The sequence below is a fragment of the Prionailurus viverrinus genome, chromosome D2 (genome assembly GCF_022837055.1).
Source record: "Prionailurus viverrinus isolate Anna chromosome D2, UM_Priviv_1.0, whole genome shotgun sequence".
NCBI lineage: Eukaryota > Metazoa > Chordata > Mammalia > Carnivora > Felidae > Prionailurus > Prionailurus viverrinus.
The window spans coordinates 9,395,085-9,422,579 of NC_062571.1; the positions used below are offsets into that span (position 1 = coordinate 9,395,085).

The 27,495-nt window shown below is 41.8% G+C and overlaps 1 protein-coding gene across 1 annotated transcript in view; it reads right to left on the bottom strand.

Annotated features, from left to right (window-relative positions):
- The window catches only part of CHRM3 (cholinergic receptor muscarinic 3), a 523,975-nt gene that overhangs the window by 282,294 nt on the left and 214,186 nt on the right, over window positions 1–27,495 (bottom strand). The window contains exon 3 of the mRNA XM_047824601.1: window positions 10,960–11,022. The gene's annotated coding sequence lies outside the window, so the exon portion shown is untranslated. The remainder of the gene's footprint in view (window positions 1–10,959; window positions 11,023–27,495) is intronic.

The following is a 27,495-nucleotide window of genomic DNA, read 5'->3' on the forward strand; positions in this document are numbered from 1 at the left end:
TTTATAATATACTATTATACATGGCATTACATCCACAAATACCATAACAAAAAAAAAAACCCTGTAACTCATTAAAACTGTGTGTATATTGTTATATCTCAACTTCCTATGTATCACAAATTTATGTATGTTTTGTCCTTTCCTCATTCTTGACACTGAGAGCCTCTCTTTTTTGGAATCTTCTTCCAGAAGATTTTATGCAGATATAAATCCATCACAGGTCAGCATGAGCTCTCCTTTCTTGCCAGCCACCCCTTCCACTGGGCCCCATGGACCTCTCCTCCACTGTGAACCATCTACCAGCTGGCTTCCATTTTTCCCCTCACATCTTTGACTTAGCTTTTCCTCAGGATCTTCATATCCCTTTTGCCTTGTCCTCTTCAAACTTTCCCTTTTGCAGCTATCTCAGACTCAGCTGAGGTGAAGGCTGACTCACCCATATTTAGGGCCATTTCTAGGTGCACAATTGGCATGGCCAACGGTTATTCTGTTTTGTCCACACCCTATTGGTTATACTTCTCAAAACCACTCCCACCTACAGATAAATAGGACATCCTCTACCACCAAGAAGCTGATAGTACAGAGGTAGAGATGAAGATCTGTGCTCGATGGCAACATAGAAGGAACAATCTCTGAGGCAATGGCTTTCCAGAAGCACATGGAGGAAAACTAGTTGAGATCGAAGAGAAAAATGCAAGAAGAGCTAAGCACCTACACTTAAAAAAAGTTTATTTATTTTTGAAAGAGAGATAGAGATAGAGAGAGCAAGCAGGGGAGGGGCAGAGAGAGAGGGAAACAGAGAATCCCAAGCAGGTTCCGGTCTGTCAACACAGAGCCCAACGTGGGGCTGGAACTCACGAACCATGAGATCATGACCGGAGCCGAAATCAAGAGTCAGACGCTTAGCCAACTGAGCCACCCAGGCACCCCTACCCACATACACTTTGGTGATCAGGGGAAATTATCATGGTTAATTCATGATCTAATACCAGGAAGAGGCATTCATGAGCTTGGGGGATGGTGGGCAGAGAATGGCACCTTAGAGTGTCTTCTTCTATAAGGGTGGAGAGCAGGGTGCAAGTTGGGAAATGGTGAGAAAGAAGTTTGAGAATTAGGCAAAAATCAAATCACATGCTAAGAAAACTAGGGCTTTTTTTCTTTTCAAGTCTATGGGGAGTCAGATTATTTCAAACAATGCAATTGCTATACGTATTGAGGGCTTACAATGTGCCATTTCTTATCTTCACAGCCCTTCTGTGAGAAAAGTGTTACTATTCTGTCCGTTTTATAAATAAGCAAACTGAGAGCCATAGAAGGTAAGTAACGTAGAAGGTCACACAGCCAAGAAGTGGCTCAGTGGAATTAAGATTAGATTTTCACTTGAGAAACAGAAAGGGTTTATCTAGCTTCTGGGTTGCACCTGTATAACACACACAGCACTAAGACAGAGACACGGAGAAGCAGAGAGTGGAAAGAGGAACAGGGGAGTTCAGTTCTGCTGTTCTGACTTTGGAGCATGTGGTGAAACCCTGTAGAGAGAGTTGTCTCTACAGATACAGATAGATGTGAACTAGGGAAAGGTGTCTAAGCTAGAGGCACAGATTTGAGGTCATAGTCTAAGCCTGGAAGTTAAATGAAATAAGGAGAATTCTGAACAGAACTTTGCGGGGGCAGAGGAGAGAATTTGCACTTAGGCAGCTGATAGAAGGAGAGAGAGAGAAGGAAGGAAGGAAGGAAGGAAGGAAGGAAGGAAGAGAGGGAAGGAGGGAGGGAGGGAGGGAGAATGGCAATGAGGGAAAAAAAGGTACAATGAGATTCAAGGAGAGGAAGTTCCTTGCATTCCAAGCAAAGAGAAAATTTCAAAAAGACCAACGGCAGCAAAACTTGCAGAGATGTCAAAAAAGTTGTGGATCAAAAATTCTTAGGGTTCATCGACCAGGAGATCTTCACTCATTTTAGCGACAGTTCCAGTGAGGCAGGGGGACCAGCCACCAGGCTACAGAGGGTTGAGGACTGAGGAGGAGGAAACCTAAGGAAGGAACTAGGGTCACTGGCGGGTTGGAGGAAGAGAAGAAGGGAGAGATAGAAATCAAAAGAGAACCTAGGCGGTGTTGTTGCTTTTTCTTTATGATTTGAACCCATTTGACATGTACATATGAAAGACAAATCATCAAAAGAACAGAAAGGTGTGAAGACAGGAGAGAGCAAACACCACACCGACTAGGAAAGAAGAAGACAGAGACTTCGCTGTGCTGTTTTCTGAATCCAGGCTTTCCTCCCTCCTGGGGGTAGCTTTCTCTTCAGCCTTTGACGTTTTGGTTCCTGATTAAAGTCACCCACATATTTTCCCCACTTTCCATCTAGCTCCACATAGTGTTGCCTAATTAATTTTTCTCACGTTATCCCCTAGTTCATATTCTTTCAGTGGTATTCCGTGATTTTTCAGATAAAATCCAAGCTGCTTTAGAATTACAAAGTCCTCTTCATTCTGCTCGTCCCCTTCTCTCGCCATCCTTGAAAACCACCCCCTGCGCGCGCGCGCGCACACACACACACACACACACACACACACACACGGATGATACCTGCATTCTGCCCTGTGATCCTTTGCAATGTTCTCTGGTTTCTTTCTGCCTATGTAAGTCCTACTCTCTCTCCAGCCTCTATATATGTCATCCCTTTTTATTGAGGGGTGTCTCTGTGCCCCTGAAGCCATGAAAAATGTTACCTTTTATTCTGCTTTGGCATGCCATTAACACATCCTTTTCATAAACATGTTCTACAAGCTCACATAGGTCTATCACTGTGAAAAGCATCAAGGATGTAAACACATTAAGGCTATAGCCCATGACCACAACAGGTCAATGATCTGTTTGGTACTTAAACTACTTAGTTACACTGCTAATACCTGGTCTTGTATTTAACACTTTACAACATTAAAAAAAAATGTGTATGGCTTCCCGTCTAAATGGAACTGCACGTTCTTTGAGGATAGACCCTGTGTATTAAAGCATTGGTATAGATCATCTAAAATTTCTCTTAGGAACATCCAGCAGGAATTGAATAACTCCTTTGCTGTAAAGAAAACTGGATAAAGTTTGCAGTCTTGGAATAATAAGAAACTGTGTAGATGGATTTTCTTTTTTTCTCCCCTCTGACACACTAGAATGTAAATATAGCACTTCGACAGCTTTTGCCTTTGATCACATTATGAGATCTTTTCTTTCCAAGTCATCCTTATACGCACTTTGAATTTATTTCTTCTTATACTTCCATGTACGCTGCATGTTGTCTGGTGTGAAGACTGTGGCTTGTGTTTAATGTTCCTTTCTACGGGTTTTAAACAAATTTTTTTACATTTATTTATTTTTGAGAGACAGAGAGAGACAGAGCATGAGCAGGGGAGGGGCAGAGAGAGAGGGAGACACAGAATCTGAAGCAGGCTCCATCCAGGCTCTGAGCTGTCAGCGCAGAGCCCGACGTGGGGCTCAAATTCATGAACCGTGAGATCATGACCGGAGCCGAAGTCAGAGGCTTAACCAACTGAGCCACCCAGGTGCCCCTCTACAATTTTTTTTAAGTTTATTTATTTATTTTGAGAGAGAGATAGAGAGAGAGGAAGAGAGAGAGTGTGTACCAGGGAGGGGCAGAGAGGGAGAGAGAATCCCAAGTAGGCTCTGTGCTGTCAGCACAGAGCCTGATGTGAGGCTTGATCCCAGGAACTGAGATCATGACCCGGGCCAAAATCAAGAGCCGGACGTGTAACTGACTGAGCCACCCAGGAGCCCCTATGATGTTTTTATTCTAACGAGCTCTTTCATTTCTCTTGGAATGTAACTGAATTTCTCCATGTTATGGAATTATGTCAAAACCCTCTTTTATTTAAAAAGTATCACCTACTAACTCCAAACTTGGATTTTTATGAAGTTAATCACCTTTATTACTTTATCTGATTACTCCAGTTTTCTAGAGCTGCTCTTTTGTTACAAGTTTTTATAGTCATCCCATAATATTTTTTAATTTTTGATTCCCATCTCCCGATACTGTTTGTGTGTTTGTCTTAAACAGGATTCTGTGACGGGCGCCTTGGTGGCTCAGTCGGTTAAGTGTCTGACTTCGGCTCAGGTCATGATCTCATGGTTCTTGAGTTTGCGCCTGGCATCAGGCTCACTGCTGACAGTGTGGAGCCTGCTTGGGATTCTTGCCTGCTTTGGAATCTCCCTCTCCCTCTCTCTCTCTCTCTCTCTCTCTCTTTCTCTCTCCTCCTGCCCTTCCCTTGCTCATACTCATTCTCTCTCTCTCTCTTAAAAATAAATAAACATTAAAAAAATTTTTTAAAGTGGGATTCTGTGATATATTTTGATGATTTGATCAATTGTTGGATAGCATTTTATTTCTTTTGTATATGGCGTAACACCTATATTTACTTCCCAAATGTTTCTTTTCTAATGTTTATTTATTTTTGAGACAGAGAGTGACAGAGTGTGAGCAGGGAGGGGCAGAGAGAGAGGGACACACAGGATCTGAAGTAGGCTCCAGGCTCTGAGCTGTTAGCACAGAACCCGACACGGGGCTCAAACTCACGAACCGCGAGATCATGACCTGAGCCGAAATTGGACGCTTAACCAACTGAACCACCCAAGTACCCCCCAGTGTTTCTTTTCTTTTGTTTTCTTTTGTTCCTAATTTGGATTTTCTTTTCTCTTTGGTTCAAAGGTTCCTCTGAGAACTTAATCATTTTTTTATGCACTGCTTTTATTTGGGTCACTTCTGAAAACTTTCTAATCCAATTTCATATAATGAGGTATAATCTTGCTAGAGAACTATTAGATTTACCACTTCCCCTAATGTGCCTTTTTGAGCCTGATTGTAGGACTTCCCACAAGCTGGGTGAAGTGCCCCAGGGTGTAAGATAGGCGCATATGCCCTCAGGGACCTGTGTGGTGGTGGTGGTGGTGGGGGCAATCCCCAGGGGCAGATGTGCCTGAGGCCGGTCTGGTGCTGAGCTCTCCCTGGCTGCAAGCATGCTGGGGACACCTGGCCTTGCGACACTCTGAGCACAGCCAAGGTGGGCTCTGACACCTGGGCATCAAGTTCAGTGCCCAGCCCTTGAGTGGGCAGCTGCCCACGTGGACAACTGGTGACACAGGTTGCCAAGGGACATGATATAGAATTGGGCTGGGAGGTCCTGGGGGCGAGGACAGCTGTCTGTGGCAGGCCCATGTCTCTGTGTTCACCCAAAGCAGATACTTCTGTCCAGTACTGCCCTGCAACCCAGACGGTAGGACCCTGGCCTTGACCTTGTGCATCACCGTCTTGCTCCTCAGAATTTAGTCAGCATCAGCCTCACCTGGGAGCATATCAGAAACGCCAAAGCTCAGGCCCACCTCAGCCCTTCTGAATCAGAATCTGTATTTTAACAGGTGCATCCATGTTAGTGTTGGAGAAGTGCTGTATCTGTGTCCACTCTGGACTTCCTCTGGCCATGACCCTCTGCATGGGAGGTCTGCTCACTTCTAGGGCTTACGTGGTGGCTTCACCAGATGCATCCTTAGGTGTCCCTGGGACCCCATGGCTGGCCAAGGGACAGCTGTGACACAGTGGGGAGGGGGCGTGTTAGACTTTCACAGGGAGTGTCTACATGAATGGTCCCAGAGCGAGGCCCCTGGAAAGACAGGGAAGAGCCAGGGACGGGAAGGGGGTGGGCCCTGGGCCTCCAACTGCACTTTTTCTCCTGGTTCCACAGATAAACTCAAGCCCACTTTGGCCCATTTATGACTGACATGACCTTTTAGTGGGGTCCAAACTATGTGCAGGGTGATGGCTATAAAAGAATATATGTTTTATACAAACTTAATATACTTGATACTAAAAAGTCAGGTTGGATTCCAAAATCATTTGCCTTACCTTAAGAAACTTCAACAGAACATTCATCAGTGAAAGAAAGTAATAGCTGTTAGATACTTCAAACATAATGTCAGTTACAGGAAACCCTTGAATGGCTATAAAAATAGGTTTCAAATTTTCTATCACCTACTTGTTCTTACAAAGCATCACACAGACAGTGGCTGTCAAGATTTTAGACAGATACTGATCAAGAATTAGAGGTCACTGTTTCCAACATGATACCTGATAAAGAAAAGCTGCATGTAAATTTACACTTCTCATGAAAAACATTTAAAAGTATTTTATTTGAAAATTCGATATAAATTCAATAGTTAGTATTATCCCCAATACTTTTTATTTTCTCTTCTTTCGAGTACTAAGAATATATATTGAATGCCTTTTCTGTAAAATTCCATAGAGATGCTCTCAAATCCTGTCTAATTCACCCAAGTACCATACAAACATTATGTATGCCTAATAAAGTAAAGAAAGGTGAGAAACATGTATCTAGCTAGCCAGAGCTGACTGAGAAAAGATAAGGTTCCCAGAACAGGCGAGGTGAAGAAAGATACTCCCTCATATTACACGCAATAGGTCTTTGGATCACAAATGTCTATTATTCCTGACTTTTATTAGAAATACATCCTTTAATAAAGTAGACTTCCTTCCTTCGTACAATTTGAAAAAAGCCAGATATTTCTTCCCCTCAACAGATCAGCTTCAGAATTTTCTTAACGTTTTCCTAACGTATAATTATCATCTTCCAAAGACCCAAAAGTGTTGTCAATGTGACTGAAATCAGAATGTAAATATTTTATAAACAGCTGTCAAATCTCAATTGGCAGAAAACAAAAAGCCCCCGAATTGCTGTAATCGACCCACGAGGCTACATCATTTAATTGACAGATAAGACATTTTTCTAGTTTCCATTTTCCCATCAGCATTTTAATACGTTACCACGGTATGCCATCCTGGAGAGTCACTGTGACAATTTACTTGAAGATGGAATAAATTCTGAAATGCTCTCAGGGAGATGCCTAGCGCAGTAACCGAATTCTGCTTCATGGAACATTCTTCACACTCAGTGTATTTGGAATGGCTGTTACTAACACGGACTAAATATTGGCATCAAGGGAATGTTATCCTGCCCATTTTTAAAAAAAAGGCAAAATGCTCTTAGCAGTTCAATAATTTATTATTTCATTCTTTTGGGCCTTCATTCAACAAACAGTTCTGCTCGTCCACATGTCAGGCTTAGCTAATAAATCTTTGTAAGATCCAAAGAACTGGCCTCCACCACCCATCACCAGAGATCAGAAATACTGCTCGTAAAAATACCTGAAGCGATCCCTCCCAAAGATCTACTGTTCTTTCCTTGTGCCCTGCTGTCTGTCCCGCTCCCCAGAATTTTTTTTTCATCTTTACTTCTATTTTTTTTTCCCCCTTCCTTCCTAAGCAATAGACTCTTCGGGGACATCTGTAGGCACTGCTTAATTTTGGGGGGGATATTGGATCTACGACATTTTCTGCCTCTACATTCATTCATTCACTAAATATTTACTAAGCTTCTTGCAGGGACCAGGCATCCTTGTAGGCACTGTGGGCTTTGGCAAGGAAGGAACAGATAAGGCCCTGCCCTCACCGAGCTTAGATCACACTATGGCAAGAGATAATAAACCATAAACAAACATGGCTGAATTCTTCACGTCTGGCCTAAATCCCTCATTTTTCACGTCTCTCCTAGATCCCCTAAGTTCTATGCGTACGTAGTTTTTGCCATACATGGGTATTTTTGTATGCTCTACAAAATAAAATTTCTAGTTTTTAAAAGGAATTCAATTTGGGTACTTGGTCTGGCGCTCATATCCAGAGAGTGGTCAGGGAAGGCTGAAGCAGCTGAGATCCGAATTGGAAGGACCAGGGACACACAATGCCACCCAGGGGACTACACTGCCAGGGCCCCGGGGGTGTCGGGGGAAAGAACACAAAGAAACATTCAAGGAACAGTGAAGAGGACACTTGCTGGAGTTGGGAAGCAAGGAGTCAAGTACAGGTAGAAACGGGATCGTATGGGGTGTATAGGTCATTGTTGTGCACTGGGGGTTTTGCTCTTAATGTAGAGGAAGGAGTTGAAAGGTTTGCAACAGGTCTCCAGCAGGAGAGTAACGAGATGTGCTCCGGGCTCCCCAGTCTCCTGGAGGCCAGGAGACCATCGGGAAGCTCACACAGTTGTCCAGGAAAGACAGAATGATGACCTAGGGCGGGGTCGTGCCAGAAGAGACACAAAGAAATGAAGAGATTCAGGATCTATTTGAAAGAAAGGAAAGGAAAAGGGAAAGTACTGAGAAATCGTGGCTTCAGTGGCCAAAAGGAAAGTTTGACTTTAGCAGATGCAGCTTTTCCCTGCCTTAGCAAAGGAGATCTGACAAAGAAAGCTATTATTTTACACGAAGAGAATATCAGAATATCTGACACCCTCCATTTACAAATAAAGAACAAAGGTCCAGAGAGGTGAGCTGGCGTTTTTCAAGCCTTGGAAGAGTTGGCTGCCACCTGCACTGCCCCCCTCGTATTTTCCAGCCCAGAGACTTTTCCATTACAAGCACCTCCTTCCCTGACTCAGCTCAGTACCTTATTCAATATCGTGCATGACTTTCTTTGGAAAGGAGTTCTTTATATAATTTATCTTTTACCTGCATTTTCCCCCGATCCCAACAAGTGCGAGTAAAGGAACAGAGATTGTTGGAAGGAGAATATTTAATATTTGGACCATAGGTTAAAAGCTGAATTGTGGTGGCCTTATTGAGACCATGAGTTCTAAACTTTTACTGCCAAAAAACCCCCCCAAAAACAAAAAAAAACCCACCTTGGAATTAATATTTCCTTCGCTTGCTTTCACAGGCAATTCCAATCAAATCTGATCTCCCCAAATTAGAATTTTCTCTCTTCTTCTTCTTTTTTTTTTTTTAATGTGGAATAGCCTAAGTTCACTTGGTTTTATAAGTGGATAATCCAGTGGAAATTCTGGCTTATCGAAGAGCAAGCATTCAAAGGGGTAATGAATTGGCGATGTTGCTGACTAGCCAGCAGATGTAAATACCGAAAGCACAGGCTCCTGGCATATGCTGTTAGGATAGGCATCAGGGTAACAGAGAACAGGGAAGGGCACCGGAAGGTCCAGCTCAAACCTCAACCTTAACACTCAGTGTGTGAGTTTCCCCATCTGTAGATGGGGATAATAACACTTACCCTGACTGCACACTACTGCCAAGATTAAAGACAGGCATGTCTAGCACAACCCCCGGATACGAACGCCCGTGAATCAGTGCTGTCTGGACTGGGCTCTGAGTGTCAAGAGATCTAGAGAATCAGGGATTTATCGGAGTCATCCCACAGGAGAGCTGATGGGAGGCTCACCGGAGGGCAAGAATGTCATCAAGGAGTCAAGTTCATTTTACCTTCCTGCTCTAACATCTCTGGCTGTGGCTTTCGTCCTTGGGATCTCAAGATGGGGGGGGGGGGGTGTTGTGCTGTGTATCAGGCATGTTCTTTCCTTTCTGTATTTTATGATGTTCTGAGATCTTAAAACCTTGCTGCTGAGGGAGAGCCTGCCTCTGTCAAGGCTAGCCAGTTCTTTTCATTTATTTTTATTTCCTAATTTTTTTGAAATAATTTATTGTCAAGTTAGCTAAGGTACAGTGTATACAGTGTGCTCTTGGCTTCAGGAGTAGATTCCTAGGTTTCAGCGCTTGCATACAACTCCCAGCGCTCACGCCAACAAGAGGGCTACCCAGTTCTTAGAGACAGCGAAGGGTGTGGCCCAGAGCACATCTTTCATGTGTAAACCAAGCAACCCTGGATCCACAGTCCCAGTTCTCCTCTAACTCACACACCAAGCCAGTGTTTCCTCAGCCCTAAGTCACCCAGCGGCCAGGGACCACCCTTACAGCCCAGAGCCCCTCACATGGTTTTAACTGGACAATCCTCAACCGTATGCCCCACCCTGCACAGCTGTTCCCACAGACACTCCCAGGAGAGACTGTTGACTCAGACTCTCTCCTCTTCCCGTCTTCTGCCTCTCGACCAAACCCGGTGCCTCCTCAGGTGGCCTGGTGGCACAGAGTGGCCCTTCTCTCAGCATACATAAGGAAGAAATTCTCCTTTCAATGTCATTTACCTCTCCATGTCAACACTCAGTCACCTCCACAAATTAAAATCCGCGGCTACAAATGTTAGAACAGCTTTCCAGGTAAGAAGATGAAGTAATAACAATATTCCCAAAATATTCTGCTCTTGAAGCTCTGATCTTTTAAGTCAAGAAGGCAATGAGTGCAGAAAGGGAATAAATTCAGGAAGAGAAGTCCTCCCTGGGGCCCAGCATCCAGGGTCATTAGTGAGAACCAAGTTACGTGGCCTCAGTAAAGGAGTCTGGGAACGTGACGGTATTTAAACAAGGCATTTCACTGCCTTTCAAAATACCAGGATGATGATGATGATGACGATTTTTAGAAGGAAGAAGAGAGAAGGGATATTGACTAGGACAATAACACTGTCTGCTGAATAGAGAAGGTATTAACAATAACATTGAGAGGAAATGGAGCTTTTTCACAATGTTGCTCTGTCTTTATATTCACTATCAGATTTTGTATGGTGTTTTATATAAGGTGGTATCAATCAAGGGGTAATATTTAAGCTTCTGTAAATTAGACAAGCTATAAAATTTTATATACACTAAAAATTCAAACATTTGGCACTAATTTCCAATAACCCCGTCTTGCTACACTTAAGAGACAAATGAGTATTTGAAAGAAAACAACATTTCATATTTTAACCGACATGCTTTCATTGTAATTTTGAATATTATGAGCAAAAAGCCAAAAAAAAGTGTCTGTATTAAGACAAAAATCAAGCACGACTGTGTTATCTATGTTGAGATGCACAGAGAGCAATTATAAATCATACTTGAAAACGCCAACTTAGAAATTCCTATTCCTCATTAATCTGTTTCACTGATCAAGCCATACATCCTTTTTTTTGTTAAACCAAAGAACTCAACCCAGAAAAAGATCTTACCTTATAGTACCTCAGTAGAAGTTCTGAATGTCATTTATTTGGCCTCTGACCAGAACACAGATGCTAGAAGAGAATTAAGAAAATAAGGTTAACATAGAGCCCCGGGATGAAAAAAATCAATAGGTTAAACAAAAGATTTGAGGCAATGTACGAAAATTATGGAACTTTCTAGGGAATGTGATCCTGGTACTGAACCACCGCATATCACTGATGAGGATACAGGTGGTCAGAGAGTTAAGATCCCTGTCATTGGCAGAAGAAACACATCTATTGACTTTCTACAAAAGGATCTTTGTATAGTTCCACTCCTCATACCCATCAAAGCCCCCGTCATAGTGAAGGGTCACAAAGGGAGAAGAACAGAAAACAAAAGATACTGCACATCCCTTCCTTTTAGAAGTTAGTGATGGTACCCTCCTTTGTTGGCAAGTGGGTTAATACCATCTACCTTCCTCAGAAGCTACCTTGGTCCGCTACCTTCTCCAGACACGATGGACACGTATACACGCAGTTAACTCCTGCTTAGGGCCCTTTTCACATTAGGAGAGGGTCAAATCTTAACATCCCCCAACCCCGTTTCAGACACGGACATTCACATTTTTTTTTAAAGTATATTTATTTATTGTGAGACACAGAGAGAGTGCAAGTGGGGGAGGGGCAGAGAGAAAGGGAGAGAGAGAATTCCAAGCAGGCTTCAAACTTTCAGTGCAGAGCCCGATGCGGGGCTCAAACTCACAAACCGTGAGATCACGACCTGGGCCGAAATCAAGAGTCAGACGCCCAACTAACCGAGTCACTCAGGCACCCTTGACATTCATATATTTAAAGTGCATAGAGCCTGACATTTAGACTAGAACCTTAGGAAAGCTTTTAGAAGGTCGACTAGAGAAAGAAAAAGAGACACCATGTTCCACGGGGAGAGAGTGAAGGAAGCGTGCTCCTGTGAAGGACTTCATGGACAACACAGGGTCGGGAGGGAACCATAAGTGCTATGGCAGAATTGGGGGTGGGGACTGACAAGATGTGGCTGGATTTTTAAAAGGAGAACCTTGCAGTTTCCTGAGAGGTGACAGTGAGGTCAGACCATAGGAGGGGAAGAGGCCATGAGGTGAGAGGGTGAGGGTTCCCAGGGTGCCTAGGACGAGAGGAGCTCAGGGCAGCCTCTGAGAATGTGGTCTGCAAGATAAGCCTGGAGACAGAAAGAAATACTTCATTCACAATGAAAAATAGATGCATGTCTTGTGTGTATCTTTTGTTGAAAGTATCGATCTGCAGAAGATTGGGAAAAAGGAAAAGAAAGAAAAGTCACTGGTGCTGCCTCAGTCTGAGAAGCATTATCCTAGGGAACATTCCTCCTTTGCTGTCTCATTCTCCCTGAGGGCCTCTCACTCTGCTATTGCCTGCACTGGCGGAGCTCTCGATCAAGGGACCTCTCCCACTCTGGGAAAAGGGTCCTGGACCCAAGTGAAGCCTCACACGGTTCCTCTCCCTGCAGCCCCAGCAGAGGAGGGCATCCTCGGGAAGGAGCAGCTGAAGCTGATCATCTCCTGAGAGCATGGGTAAACTGAGGCTGTGGCTGTGAGTGAACAGAGGTCACTTGAATCCAGGCTCTCTGGCCTTTTCCACCTATGGCCTTGCTTCTGGTAGATCCCAGCATCTCCTCAGGAAATAATACATGTATCATGGCACTTCAAGGGAATGTGCGGCAGCATTAACACTCCTGTTGTAACTAGAGGAAGTGCTAGGAAAAGCATCAAATAGCATGTCAGTGGGAGGCTACAGACATTTCTGTCTCTGGTCTCTAACAAACCGGATGTTTTCTGCCAGGTGGGGCATGCCAGGGAGCCTAGACTTCATCTTTCACCGTTGATTCCTTATAGAATCTAGGGAACCCAAGGGCAAGTGGATCTCACTGAGGCCCGTGTCAGTCCTGTCACTGTAACCTGCAAAGTCCCCCACGCACAGTAATTGCTCAATACGTATTTGTCATATGGATTTTATCATTAAAATGAACGGTTTTCCAGAACACAGTTGAAGCAGAAGTAGAAGTCCTAACATGCCTATGTATTAGGATTATGATCACTTGAATATGTAAATACATATCTCAATAAAATAAAATTAAGTCACACATTTAATGACAAAATAAACACTATCCAGTCATTCAAGTGTCTGCTAATAAAAATATCTCATTCACTACATGAATCAGAGACTGAATAATAACTGAATAACTGAATAATAACTGAGACTGAATACCTCGAAGAATCTCTAAGTTTCTCTAGTGTTAGACTCGGCAAAGCACTCATCGTGAGGACCAGTGAGGGAACTGGCTTCCATCATAACTTCAAATTACCTCTATCGCAAATTAACTGCGCATGACATTCATTGAGGGTGAGCGTCAGCTCTCCGAGTGTAGATGACAGGCTCTACCAAATCCCAGTAGACACGGCTCAAAGGGTTATATGATGAAAATATGATTGGCGATTCCAGAGATTGTTGTCATAATCTTGCAGTAGGCCAAATAAAGAGGAACACAAAGCCAGACACAGAATAATAATTAAGGAACCACAGACGAGAAGATTCTTTCAATAGGCCAACAAAACATTACTTTTAGGATGTGTAGGCTCTTTTGTCAGTGTCTTTAATTGTTTCTTTGTGTCGTATCAGTGGGTATTTACAGAGGTCATGAGATAGCAACAAGGTGGCAGGTCTGGACTTTTAGTATAACCATCTGAACGGTCCCATTTCCTTCAATCTTTTCCAAAAACTCACATTATTTGCCTACTTCCTAATTATTGTGAGCATGCACAGTGCTCTGATCTCCTGGGAGACACAGAACACTTGAGCAGATGTTTTGCAATCTAAGTGAGTGATAACTGAACCCACAGCCATCTGATGTTTAAAATTTTTTTTAGTTTATTTATTTATTTTGAGAGAGAGAGAGCACAAGAGCAAGCAGGGGAGGGACAGAGAGAGGGAGACAGAGAGGACCCCAAGCAGGCTCCGTGCTGTCAGCACACAGCCCGAAGTGGGGCTCGAACTCATCAACTGTGAGATCATGACCTGAACCAAAATGAAAAGTCATATGTTTAACTGACGGAGCCACCCAGGTGCCCCACAGCCATCTGATTTAGACAGCATCATACCTGCTCACAGCTCTGAAATAAATAAGCTTAATTAACTAATTTAACTTCTGGTATTCAGCTGAAATTAGATCCCAGCCTCTTCGGAAAGATCTAGAATATTCTCCTTTTTAATTTCATGATATAGCTTTAGTTTTTAACTTGCTTATCAAAGACCAAAATAACACGTGTTTTGACAAAGTTGTGTCTGACAGCCTGCTTTATGGGAATAGGATAAATATGGTTCTAAAAATGTATATATTATGCTAAGTCTGGTTTGCATTAAGTTCTTATCTAAACACAGGATTCACTAAGTATCTGCATTCATTCAGATGTTGTGTTGGACCCTCACTAGTTCCTTTCAAAGTCTGTCTTCTCATTTTTAAGCCAGCCTATCCAGAAAAAGGAAAGACAGATAATTAAGACATGAAATTGTTCTTATGAATGAAATGATTCATTCTTTTGTTACTCTTCCCAATTTGCAGATGAGGCTTGGGGATCACATCACTGTCTCAGAGTTGTCCTGTGAGTGGTGGGTAGAGCTGCTGTCCGAGCTTGGCTCCTTTGCATTTCCAGTTGCACATAGTTGTAGCGGTAACCACAACAGCGACAAGTATCTACGAACGCTCACCATGTTGCAGGTGCCATTCCGAGCCCTTTGTTTTTTTTTTTTTAACGTTTGTTTATTTTTGAGACAGAGACAGACACTACATGAACGGGGGAGGGGCAGAGAGAGAGGGAGACACAGAATTGGAAGCAGGCTCCAGGCTCTGAGCCATCAGCCCAGAGCCCTACACGGGGCTCGAACTCACGGACCGTGAGATCGTGACCTGAGCTGAAGTTGGACGCTTAACCGACTGAGCCACCCAGGCACCCCCCGAACCCTTTGTATACACCCGGTCATTTAATCACCACAGCCCTAACTATTGTTGTCTACATTTCATAGATAAAGAAACAGCTGCCTGTTTGCTCTGTGTTGGGGCACCACAGCTCCACAGGGATCATTGAGACCAAATTTGGCGTTGCTTCATCTTTTTCCATTTACCATTCCCCTTCTCTGTCCTTTCCTTCTTATTTTACTTCATCCGAGACATACAATTAACACCACTCTCGGTTTGAATGGGTAGAGGTGCAGCAGGTCCAGCAATATCCAAAACATTTTTGAGATGTTGCTTTGCCTGTGCTGACGGTCAATGGATCTTGATCTGGGCAGCACCGCGAGAATTTTTAGTGGATCCTGAGCCCTCTAAGATAGATAGGCTCTACTTTCATATTCCTGAGAACAGAACACTCTGGAAGGGGAGAGGCAGTAAGTGGGAATGGCATTGGGAGCTGAAGAAAAGCTCCCACTTTGGGGGTTTGCTGTCCAGGAGTGTTGCCACACTGCAGTGTCTAAGGAGCCATTGCAAAGCCAAGATGGTGGGCAGTGGGCCCGCTTGATGGGGGACACAGTCTTAGAAGCCTTCAAGACAGGTTCCGTACTCATCATCAGGATGGGAGCAGACTCGGTGGCTCATCTGAGCTGACAAGACCTCAGCCAGTGGCTAGGAACACGGGCAAGGTTTGGTAGCCTGGAGTGAGTGCCCTGGTCATAGTGAAGCAGATCCCTGGGTCCCTAGCCTTCAGAGGTGTGTTGAATTGGGGGGTGGGGGCATCTATTTTAAATAAGAATGAGAAGAGCAAACCAGGATTTGAGGATGATGAACTGTAAACACTGGCTCTACCAAGGCCCACCCTGGACCTCTTGGAGGTCACAGGATTCTCAGAAGCTGCCAACTGGAGAGGACGAGTCTGCTTCTTTACTACTCGGGACCTGGGCACGGCTGAGTCTTGGTGGCTGGCAGTGGTCAATTCTCACGGCTCCGGGAGCCTGAAGTCAGTAGGAGTGGCTACTGAGATTCTTATAAAGTCTCATTACACCCAGAGTTCTGGAAATTTGAGGCAGCATCAGCAGACAATTGAATGAAGAGAATTTCAGTTTTGGTAGGAAGCGGTAATGGGAGAAGAAAACTCTCCTACGTTCGTGGAAAAGGACCGCCTGCCAGTCCAATTTTCGCAGACCTAATCTCATACCGTTGAGATAAAGGTTGGAGGCTAGATTCGACTAGACATACAAAACAGTGTGAAGGGTATTACTCAGACTTTACAATTCACCCTTCTCCGTCTGTACACAGAAAAGTAACAAAAAGGAGCTTCACCAATAATATTAACGCCTGTCGGCTGGCTCTTTCTGTAATTAGATGCGATTCTTGTGTACTTCTTTGTTTCTATAAATTAGAAGAAAATGTCTTTCATATGAACTAACTAGTGTTTCTACGGGGCCCACGAAATGGCTAGAATGTAATAGGCTAACCAGTGCTTTTCCCAGAAGCTATTTTAAAAGCAAAAGAAATAATTCTAAAGAGGCATCATTTCAAATATCACTTTCAAAAAAGATGTACGTACGTATCTCACATATTATGTTCAATATAAAGACATTTTAACAATGTAATGAAATAATTCATGACCTTCTAAAATTGGACCCTGTAGATTATACCTGCTGGCTGTGGCAAGCTGTTAAATGTCAGTTCAATTTGTTTCTTTTACTAAAAGACACAAAAAACTTAGAAGGGAGAAACTTAGCATAATGTAAAATATACACAACATTTTGTATCCCGTGGTACCCTATGTTTGTTTTTCTCCCTGTTATGGATGAATTTTGTCCCCTTGAAATTCATATGTTGAAGCCCTAAGCCCCAGGTGTGACTGCATTTGGGGATGAAGTCTTTAAAGAGGTAATTAAGGTTAAGTAATGAGGTTAAATAATAAGGGGGGGCCCTAATCCAATAGGATTGGTGTTGAGATAAGAAGAGAAAGAGATACCTCAGCTTGACTGTTCTTCTCTTGCTCACTCTCTCTTTCTGCTTAGGTACAGAGAACACAGCATGTAAGGACACAGTGAGAAAGCCCTGTCAACAAGCCAAGGAGAAAGGCCTCACCAGAAACAAGTTCTTCTGGCCTCTTGACCACAGACCCTCAGCCTCCAGAACTGTGAGAGCAGGGGCTCCTGGGTGGCTCAGTCAGTTGAGCATCTGGCTTCGACTCAGGTCATGATCTCACAGTTCGTGAGTTCAAGCCCTACATCAGGCCCTGTGCTGACAGCTCAGAGCCTGGATCCTGCTTCAGATTCTGTGTCTCCTTCTCTCTCTATGCCCCTCTTCCACTCATGCTCGCTCTCTCTCTCTCTCAAAAATAAACATTAAAAGATTTTTAAAAAAGAATAAAAAATAAAACACCCCATCTGGGATATGTCATTACAGCAGCTTGAATAGACTGATACACTTCCATTCAGGTCTCCAGTGAGCAAAAACCTACTGGAGATTATGTCTAGCTTCACCGGTAGTTTTGGCTTTAATTTTTCTTTACAATCATAGAATTCAAGAACTCTGAAGCTGACAAGAATTAAAGGACAATTTAGAGCGAAACTTCCCATCTTTGAATTTTGTCCTTTGGTCACAAGTGGTGGATTTAAAATGAAATTTGAACTTTATGTGGAGTATGTATGATGACAAAACAAAATATCTTCTTCTGCTAGCATCTTTCAGGAGAAGGATAAAAAAAGAAAGTTTAAACATCAGTTCCTTTTGTAACATAATTAATTTGAAGCCAGTGCACCACATTGAATATTGTGTGTGGCCTACATCTGAATTAAAGAGTGAAAGAGTCATTTATCACATGTGATTCGTGATTATTTTCATCTGTTTTTTAAAATATTTATTTATTTTTGGGAGAGTGCAAGCTGGGGAGACGCAGAGAGAGGGGGACAGAGGATCAGAAGGGGACTCTGGGCTGACAAGCTGACAGCAGTGAGACGGATGTGGGGCTTGAACTCACGAACCATGAGATCATGACCTGAGTCAAAGTCAGATGCTCAACCAAGTGAGCCACCAGGTGCCTCTCAACATAGTTCTAAAACTTGTGAGGTAGGTTGGTCGAAAAGTAGTTAATCTGTATTGCTGGTAGAAATGAGGTGAGAAGGGGGCTCCTGGGTGTTTCAGTCAGTTAAGTGTCTGACTTCGGCTCCGGTCATGACCTCACGGTTCATGAGTTTGAGCCCCGCATCAGGCTCTGTGCTGACAGCTCAGAGCCTGGAGCCTGCTTCGGATTCTGTGTCTCCCTCTCTCTCTGCCCCTCCCCTGTTCATGCTCTGTCTCTCTCTGCCTCAAAAATAAATAAAACATTAAAAAAAAAAAAAGAAATGAGGTGGGAAGGAACATTTCCACTTTTCCTTTTATACAGAAAAACTATTATTTTCCACCTTTTTTTTTTTATTTGAGAGAGAGGGAGAGTGACGAGCAAGAAAAGGGGGCAGAGGGAGCGGGAAAGAGAATCCCAGGTAGGTTCCATGCTCAGTGTAGAGTCCGAGGCAAAGCTCGATCCCATGACCCTGGGATCATGACCTGAGCTAAAATCAAGAGTCAGATGCTCAACTGATTGAGACACACAGGCGTCCCAGTTTTCCGCCTTTGTATCCCCATTGGATATAGAGGTATTTATGAGTCGAGACATGTATTTATGGATAAGCCTAGGACAATAACCTATCTATAATTCCAAGGAGTCTATGGAAATTGAGTGGGAAGAATAAGGTGGGGGCAGGAGGTAGTTTTGTTCACCTGGGTTCCACCATTAACATTTTGTTCTGGAGCCTTCATCTCGGTCAGCCCAAATTCCAGGCAACCTAACCTCTTAGAAACAGAATTCAATGGCCACTCCTGCACAGTAATACATAACAAAATGTTGTCTATTTTGTATTTATGAAGTCATAAAGTTCATTTAATAAACCAAAATATACTAGTTACATAAAGAGAAAAAAAATCAATAAATTTGTCTTTCCCTCATTTTCACTCCCAAATTCAATCCCTTGAATTTACTAGTTTGATGTTTATTGTTCCCTGTGTCTTGTCTTGTCATTCTGTACTATTACTCTAACATTCATGTTACAAAGCATATGCTGTTCTCAGTAATATTTCTCATCAGTGGGTCTAGGTCTAACTCATGCTTTGTAAGAGCTGGTGAACCCACTTCGGCACAAAGTGCCATAATTTATTCAATCCTTTTACTGTTCATGGGATTAGGATTGTTTCCTTTTTTTCTATTAAAAACAATTTAGCAATAACCATCCTTGTGTATATGTATGTTCATTTTGGTAGTAATATATTCTTAAAGCTATAATTTGTGGATCATACGGTCTTCACGTTTTATGTTTAAGTCAATCATGCCAGTTCCTTATCAAAAAGGTTGTAGCAGTTTTGTTTCCCTCTTCCCATAATTGTGTATTTATCTCTATCTTTTGATCAATCAGTAAATCTATCTTATTTTTGGCAAGAAAATCAGTGTTCTCAGTGTTACCTCTTTATTATCTGTTGGGATTCAGAGATAGTTTTGTTCTAGGGACACCTTTGACCAATGTTCCAATGTGGTGGCATGAGAGGTAGATAATCCTTGGAAAATGTATCTTAGGAAAAACAACAGGAACTACCATTCAGAGATAGAATTTTTGTACTGAGTGAAAACAAGTAAGTGCTCCATTCAGTGAGTTGCTCTGAATGGAAAAAAAACATTCTGATTTAAAAGCCACTGCTATTATTTTCTCCATAAAACTATAATTTTAAAAATGCCTAACCCACCCAATGGCTTCCTGTATTCTCTAAAAGTTCAAAAAAATATATAACAAAGGAAAAGGTCCAGTCTTGAAGTTCCTTAATTTTATAAACAATATTGTATCTTTAAAATGCTACCCTTCAGCCAGAAATGACTCAGTTCACATGCCTGGAAATGTTAATCACCCTTTTCTTCAGGTAACCTTTCAGGAGTCCTTACTCAGGTGGCTTATAATTATAGCCCTTAAATCTCAGTCTTTCTCTCTTTGAAGTTAGGTCATAATACAACTGTAAAAGCCAGAAAGGAGTATTTCTTATTTTTGGTCAAACCAGTCTTACAAAGCCTGAGCAAATAATTGTGTTTACTGGGATGAATTTTAAGGGGGAAAATGTACCTAAAGCCTAGATTCTTATAAAGGATATTCTTTTGAGGACTTCCATTAGGCATCTGAGAGACACCCAAAAAGACCACTGGTGAATGTGGAGCCCAAGATTTCTTAGTAGTGGGGTGCCCACACTCACTGACTACACTTTGGAACAGATTTGTGATGAACAATTAGTCATAATGCCAGCTTAGTTTACCACACCTCAGGTAGATAGACTCCTTAAAACGTAATAATGAAAATAGACTTTGCTCTTGAGCCCTCACTGAGTCTGGACTTTGGGCAGGCACTTGATTCAGTGTTTTGGTTTTCTCACCCACAGCCTGAAGTTAAAAGCATGAACTCAGCTCAGAGAAGTGATAAAAGAACTTGTAAGACAGAGAAGGAAATACTACATCCTAATGATAACATGGCTGTCTTTTGAATAAAGGGAATGTGCGTTCTGTATTCTGTATCACTCTTGTTTTCAACTTCTTTTTTTATAAGCAGGTGCATTTGATGCAAAAGTAATCTGAAACAAATCCTCTGCAATATGAAGCCTGAGTTCACCTTCAAGTCTGACAGGATCTTCCATGCCTGACGCCCTCTCTGCGCTTCCTCTCTTCCCAACATTCCTGCTTTTGCCGCTCGCTTCATCTGTGGCTACTATGCTGCCTGTAATTAAAAATCAGCCCTACTTCCTATTCTTGTGTCTAGCTCTTCCACAGGATTGTAGATAAGGACTGCATGCACCAAATGTTCCCTTAAGTCGACACTGCTTCTCAGGTAGACATACAGCTAAGACCAGAGGAAACAGTGAAGTCATGCCTGGTAAGTTCCTAATGGCGACACTTCTCAGAGTATACTACAGCTAAGCCAGATTCCTCAGGGATATGGTTGATTAAACGAGTAAACAAAAGCAGACGCTTAACAACTGCAGGCAGAGTCTGAGATTTCTAAATGCTTCTATAAGACACAGGAGAAGCACAATACTTAGGGACACGGTACCTGAAACAGTAATAGCGTGGGGATGTAAAAGGGACTATCACAGACTATTCAAATCCAGACACAAAAGGACAAAAGGACCCTCCAGTGGACCGCTACAGTGGTCTTCTTAGCTACAGATTGTTATCCATTTTGTGTGTGTGTGTGTGTGTGTGTGTGTGTGTGTGTGTGTCAAGCAAAGGAAATTAGTATTAGTATATACAGCGTACTGTATATAATATACATATAAAAATATAGACCTTTTTTTTTTGAGAGAGACCATATAAGCAGGGGAGGTAGGCAGAGGGAGAGAGAGAAAGAATCTTAAGCAGACTCCACACTGAGTGTGGAGGCTGATGCAAGGCTCAATCCCACGACCCTGGGATCATGACCTGAGCCAAAATCAAGAGACAGATGCTCAACCGACCAAGCCACCAGGGCACCCCTAAAAATATAGACATTTTAACACCACACTGTACATTCAATTTTTCTGGCACAAAACTAATTTTTATAAAAAATAACTTGTGCTGGCATTGCTGTAGTGAGCCACCTTAACTGTCTAGATTCTGATACGTGACCAAGAGGATAGTGTTTGGAGTAGACAAAATCAGGCAATCAGAAGACTCTTCACTGGTGTTTACAACCTTTTCTAGACTGCACCTGACATCTAGGAGCTGCCCAGTATTTAAAAAAGAGATCTGCTGCTCAAATAAATTTGGAAATTACTGGGTTAAATACTACATTACCATTATCTTTACAACAGAATCATTCAGAAATTAAAACTGAGGTACACATCATGAATTTCCTAAAGACAGATGCATTCTGATACTTGCTGGTCCAATTTTGTTTGGTCATGTGAAGTTTTCCTAGGAGGACAAGGGCAAATGCTGCATTGCACAGCTCAGGACTCTTCACTACAGAAAAAGACATCTATTTCTTTTCTAGCCTAGCTTGAAAATGAATTTGCCCTTGAGTCTGGACTGGTATTTTCTCCAAATTCATAGACTCTATAACATCAAGAAAAATAAATTTGTCTTTCTGAAAAGAGAATACTGCCTGCTGTGTTACACAACAAAAACTAATTGATTTGGGATAGGAAAAAAATTCAATAACAATATTCAAAATACATATTTTTAAATGCCACATTTTGAAATGTAACCATGATATTCTAGGATACACTCTTGAAAATCTAATGAGCTCCTGAAACTGTAGTTTGCTAAAATCTCAACCTCTTAAATATTTGGAAAGGTCAATTTTGATGTGATGAATTACAATTTTGGCAATTCCTATTGTACAGCTGTTCTTGGGAAATAGAATACTGTTGGGGGTGCAAGCAACATATTTAATCAGCTCCCCTGGAGCTTTTCTTGTTAAATATCTTTCAGAAAATGCTCAAGTGTTCTGAGTTAGTATGGCTTTTCCCTACTGGATTGAACAGTATCTTTGGTAGGTAAAAGGTTAACACATACCGCCTTCTCATAACCAAGGCTATACTCTTGTCTTTCCAGATCAGAAGCAGCCTGAAGGATCCCCAGAGTCACCACGGTGATGCTTCAAGACTAAGGGAGTTCTTTCATTAGAAAGAAGTGTCATTTCTCCCCAGGGAGCTGGGCAATGGGAGGAGCTTATTCCTGGCTGATGGCTGATGGCATGAAGGCATTTGTATTTTTCCCTAGAGAGGGCCATCTGGAGTTCACAGAGATGGCTTCCTTCTAGTAACACCCATTTTATTGAGATCGCCCTCCAAAAACGTGAGCAAGATGGGGGGGGGGGAGAAGAAAACAATTAGACTGAAATAAAACTAACGAGTCATTAAAAAAAAAACCCATGAGAATTATTAATTAAGAAATAGTCAACCAACCCTGTGTGTTAACTACACAGGAATTAAAATAATAATTTTTAAAAAGACAAAAAAAAGAAATAGTCAACCAAATAATAACTCTTGAAAAAATATATCAACTTTTCCCATATTATGAAGACTAGACAGAAGTGAATACTTTTCAAGCTAACAGAAGGGTATTTTTATTTGAATCTAATATATTTGTATTCCATTTTGCTTTTGAAAATTCTGTTGATCCTATTATATCTGAGATATTCATTACGTTGAAAAAAAATGACATGAATTTTTGGCAATTAAGTACTCAACTAGGGATTTAAAAATACTCTATATGTAAATGCTTCCGTAATCCATGAAATCATCTCCACCTTTGCATGAATTAAAGCACACTTTTCCTTCAACCACATGGAGTGCCAGCCATTCTGGGAGAGCACAGGTTTTGCTGGATGAGGGAAAAACTGGACATTTTGACTGCCTGTGGTAGACAAGAGGAGTCACTGGGAATCTGGGGTACAGCAAAAGACAAGACATTTAAACTTAGGTTCAGGATTTATTTTTCTCAAGCCCAGTGTGAGCCTATTCTGTGCATAAGCATTAACATTATAACCATTATTTCTGTGTCTTCCTACCGGGACTCGACAACCAATCTCCCACATATACAACGTGATGAATCCTTAACTTGGATTTTTATTTGTTTGTATTTTTATTTGAGAGAGAGAGAAGAGAGAGAGAGAGAGAGAGAGAGAGAGAGAGCGAGCATGGGCAACGGAGAGGGGCAGAGGCTTCGTCTCATGAGCCATGAGATCATAACCTGAGCCAAAATCGACAGTTGGATGCTCAACCGACTGAGCCCCCCAGGCCCCACCTTGGGTTTTTATTTGAAATTTCACATCATAGAGAATACTGTTGTCTTGTATCTTTTGGTTATTCATTCTAATAATGTTATCCAATTGATATTTTTATTTGCTTAGTTGTAAGAAATCAGTAAGATTGCACATACTTTTGAAATAATTAGAAACTTGGTCTTTAAGAAAGTACAGGCCAGACACAGAGGTATTGCAGCCACCTTACTCTTCTTTTTCTCTTAAATGAGGTACTGCATACTTCTTGATTACTGCTGTCATGACTTTACATTTCTGATTAGTGATTAGAGTCATTAATGTGGAGAGAGTGGGTCTCATTGCCTGTGTGCATGTATGTGTACAAGAAAGAGACAGCAATAGAGAGTAAGAAACACCCAAGCTGAAAGACTGACAGAGGGAGAGAGACAGACTGATACACAGACAGATGCACACATACCCAATGACTGACATTTGTTTTTATTCTCTTACGGCCCCTTTAGTTTCATTTCTCTTTATCTACAGATCTTTCATCAACTAACATTACTTGTTTTGAGACCTGTAACTCCTTAGGCTTCAACTTTTTGTGCATGTGCACGAGGCTGACCGTGAATAGTGCTGTATTATGTGGTACCTGAGATTGGGAGATTTTTAGAATATATAATCTGTGTGATACTCATTTTTCTATAACTACAAACCCTATGTCTAAATATGCATAAAGATATATGTTGTCTCAATTCTACTTAAAAAAAAATCACAGCACTTTGTTGCTCTGAAATGGCTCGTTCTCCTCCAGCTCACTCGTGGCTCCTTAGCGATGATCAGTAAAGTGGCAGAACTGGCCTTAAGAGTGACAGCGCGTTCAGCCTTTGCTTCCTGTGTGCACAGAGGTGTAATCTGTACCTAGCTTGGCAAAAACTTGTGTTTGATGAGCTATCACATCAGCTCTTTGTTGCCTGTCACGTCCTCCCAGCACCATGGGGACAGCCACAGGTGAGGATGCCCCAAGTCACATTGGCCTATTTTGTGCTATGCTTTTAGGGCGCATTCTCCTAGTCTCGAGTTCATGGTCAGGGAAGTGGATTAGTTTAGCCGTATAGCATCTGACGTACTCCAGACAGTCCTCAGGAACTACCTCTAATTCTCATAAAAACTCTATGCCAAGGTGCTCTTATCCTCCCTGCCCCTGAGAAGGGAAAATCAAGGTCTGGAAGGGAAGCTTACTCAAGATGACCCAGGTAGTAAGTGCCAGTGGCCGAGTTTGAAGCCAGACCGTGCGGTTCCATGGCTGGGGCACTTAACCGCTGTGCTATTCCACACCACTGCCAGTTCACAACACAGGGAAACATTCAGTGGGGACAAAGTTCCATAGTGGATCTGGACATTTAATGTGAGACAACGGGCAGCATTTCCTTAAGTGCATCCTGCAGGAAATGGAAAAAAAAATGATGGAGAAGGAAAAAATAAAACAACTAGAAATCAAACTGCTTGTGAATGATACCCTGTCAGACCGACATTTCTCAGTGTGTAATGAAGAGTGGGGTTGGCAGGCAGTGAGGAATAGGCCGGTTTCTGTTATCGGTGGGTTTGATTGCTTTTTCCTTATCTGTCTGAGGAAGACGGCATGCAATTTATAGAAGAGGGAAAAACATATTTTCTGCTTTAAGGAAGAGTTCTAAATGCAAAACTCAGAAAATGTTGATACCCTTGATTCATCAGAAGTGGCCGTTCAAGACAAAAAAATGCTCTCTACAGCTATATGCCAATTAATAAAATCACCTAATAATTAGGCAAGAACTGCTAAATTAGATGTGGTCTTATGTCTCGTGACATACTAATTAAAATAAAAATTAAAAATCTGGTCCATGTCTTCTACGAGTCTCCTTTCTAAGAAAGTCAGAGCAGTAGGAATTATGATTATCCCTCTGATACGACAAAACACTCAGATTTATGATTTAAAATAAAGACATGGTGTTTCTATCTCTGAATATCTTTAAGCAGAGAGAGTTTATTGTCAGATTCATGAAGACATGGTAAAGGGAAAGAACCAATTTAGAAACCCATGAGAGCAATCCCACCTCCATGACCCAACGATTAAGTTATTTTACGAATGACTCCATGTGTATAAACTCAATCCTGTAAATTAGAATTTTATAAATTGTACTTAGAATTCTTTAAATCTGTGAGAATTTTCTCTTCATTTTTCATCAACATCAATATCACACATTTAATATTGAGAGAGAGAGAGAGAGAGAGAGAGAGAGAGAGAGAGAGAGAATGCATGAGTAGGGTAGGGGCAAAGAGAGAGGGAGAGAGACAATCTCAAGCAGACTCCACACTCAGTGCAGAGCCCCATCAGGGGCTCTATCCCATGACTGTGAGATCACTACATGAGCCAAAATCAAGAGGTGGATGGTTAACCAACTGAGCCACCCAGGCACCCCAATATCACACACTTCTTAATTATAACCCATTGACAATAAGTTTTAGTAGACTTGTCTGAATTTGCCATGTTATGAAATTTTGTCTACAGAAATGGTCAATCTTAAATTTTCTCTTGGAAGCAAAACATGTCACTTACAAAATTTGGATTTACAGGCGTCTGGTTGGTTCAGTCTCCAGAGCACGCAACTTTTGATACCCGGGTCGTGAGTTTGAGCCCCACCTTAGGCATAATGGTTACTTTGAAAAAATAAAGTCTGGATTTATCCAATGTTTAAAGAATTGTCTATTTATATGATAGTATACTACTTCCATTGTCTATTTATTCTATTTACATGTTAGAAAAATTAGTACATGAGTGCATGATACTCAATGAATTTAATGGATAAGAGCTTGGTTTAGAATTTATAGATTTTTCCAGTAAGCTTAACTTCGTTTTCTTTTCTCCTATACATTTTGATATTTCCACTACTTAGAAAGGGCAACAAAGCTAGCACTCAAATTTGTTTATTTATACAAAGGTTAATTTGGTGACAGAAAAATCATTAACATCCATAGCTTTTTTTAAAAGAAAATTTCCAAGCCTTTAACAGAGATCTAGAGTTTGTACACTCAGACCAGGCAGCCCAGATGTGAAGTATGTCCTAACTCTTCCCCCTACTCATTCGTGACTTTGGGCAAATGTCTTTCTTTTACTAGGTTTTCTCATTTCTAAATGGGGTCACGTTAGTACACTCATGGTGTTGTGAGGACCAAAGTATTTAATGTATGTAAAGACCTTAGAATGATTTAGAATAATGCCTGGCAAGGAAAAGTGCTATTCACTTTTAGCTTTTACCATATCTATATACAGCTACAAGGTTTTATAAATACATAATAGATCAGGAACAGTATCAAGGAGAACTTGATAACTATGGCATAAAAAAGGGGACAGAAAAACACCGTTTCATGAGAAATTGTAATCTAATATATAGAAGACATAGGCATTAAAAAAAATAAGAGGCATAAATAATGATAGCACAGTTTTTTTTTTCTGTTTTAGAGAGAGGGAGAGCACAAGTATGCAAGTGTAGAGGAAAAGGGTAGAGGAAGAAAAAGAAAAACAGAGAGAGAGAGAGAGAGAGAGAGAGAGAGAGAGAGAGAATCTTAAGCAGGCTCCATGCCCAGCACAAAGCTTGACTCAGGGCTTGATCTAACAATCCTGAGAACATGACCTGAGCTGAAATCAAGAGTCAGATGCTTAACCGACTGAGCCACCAGGTGCCTCCTGATACCATAGTGCTTGGAGCATACACAGTAAAACAAGAGATGATT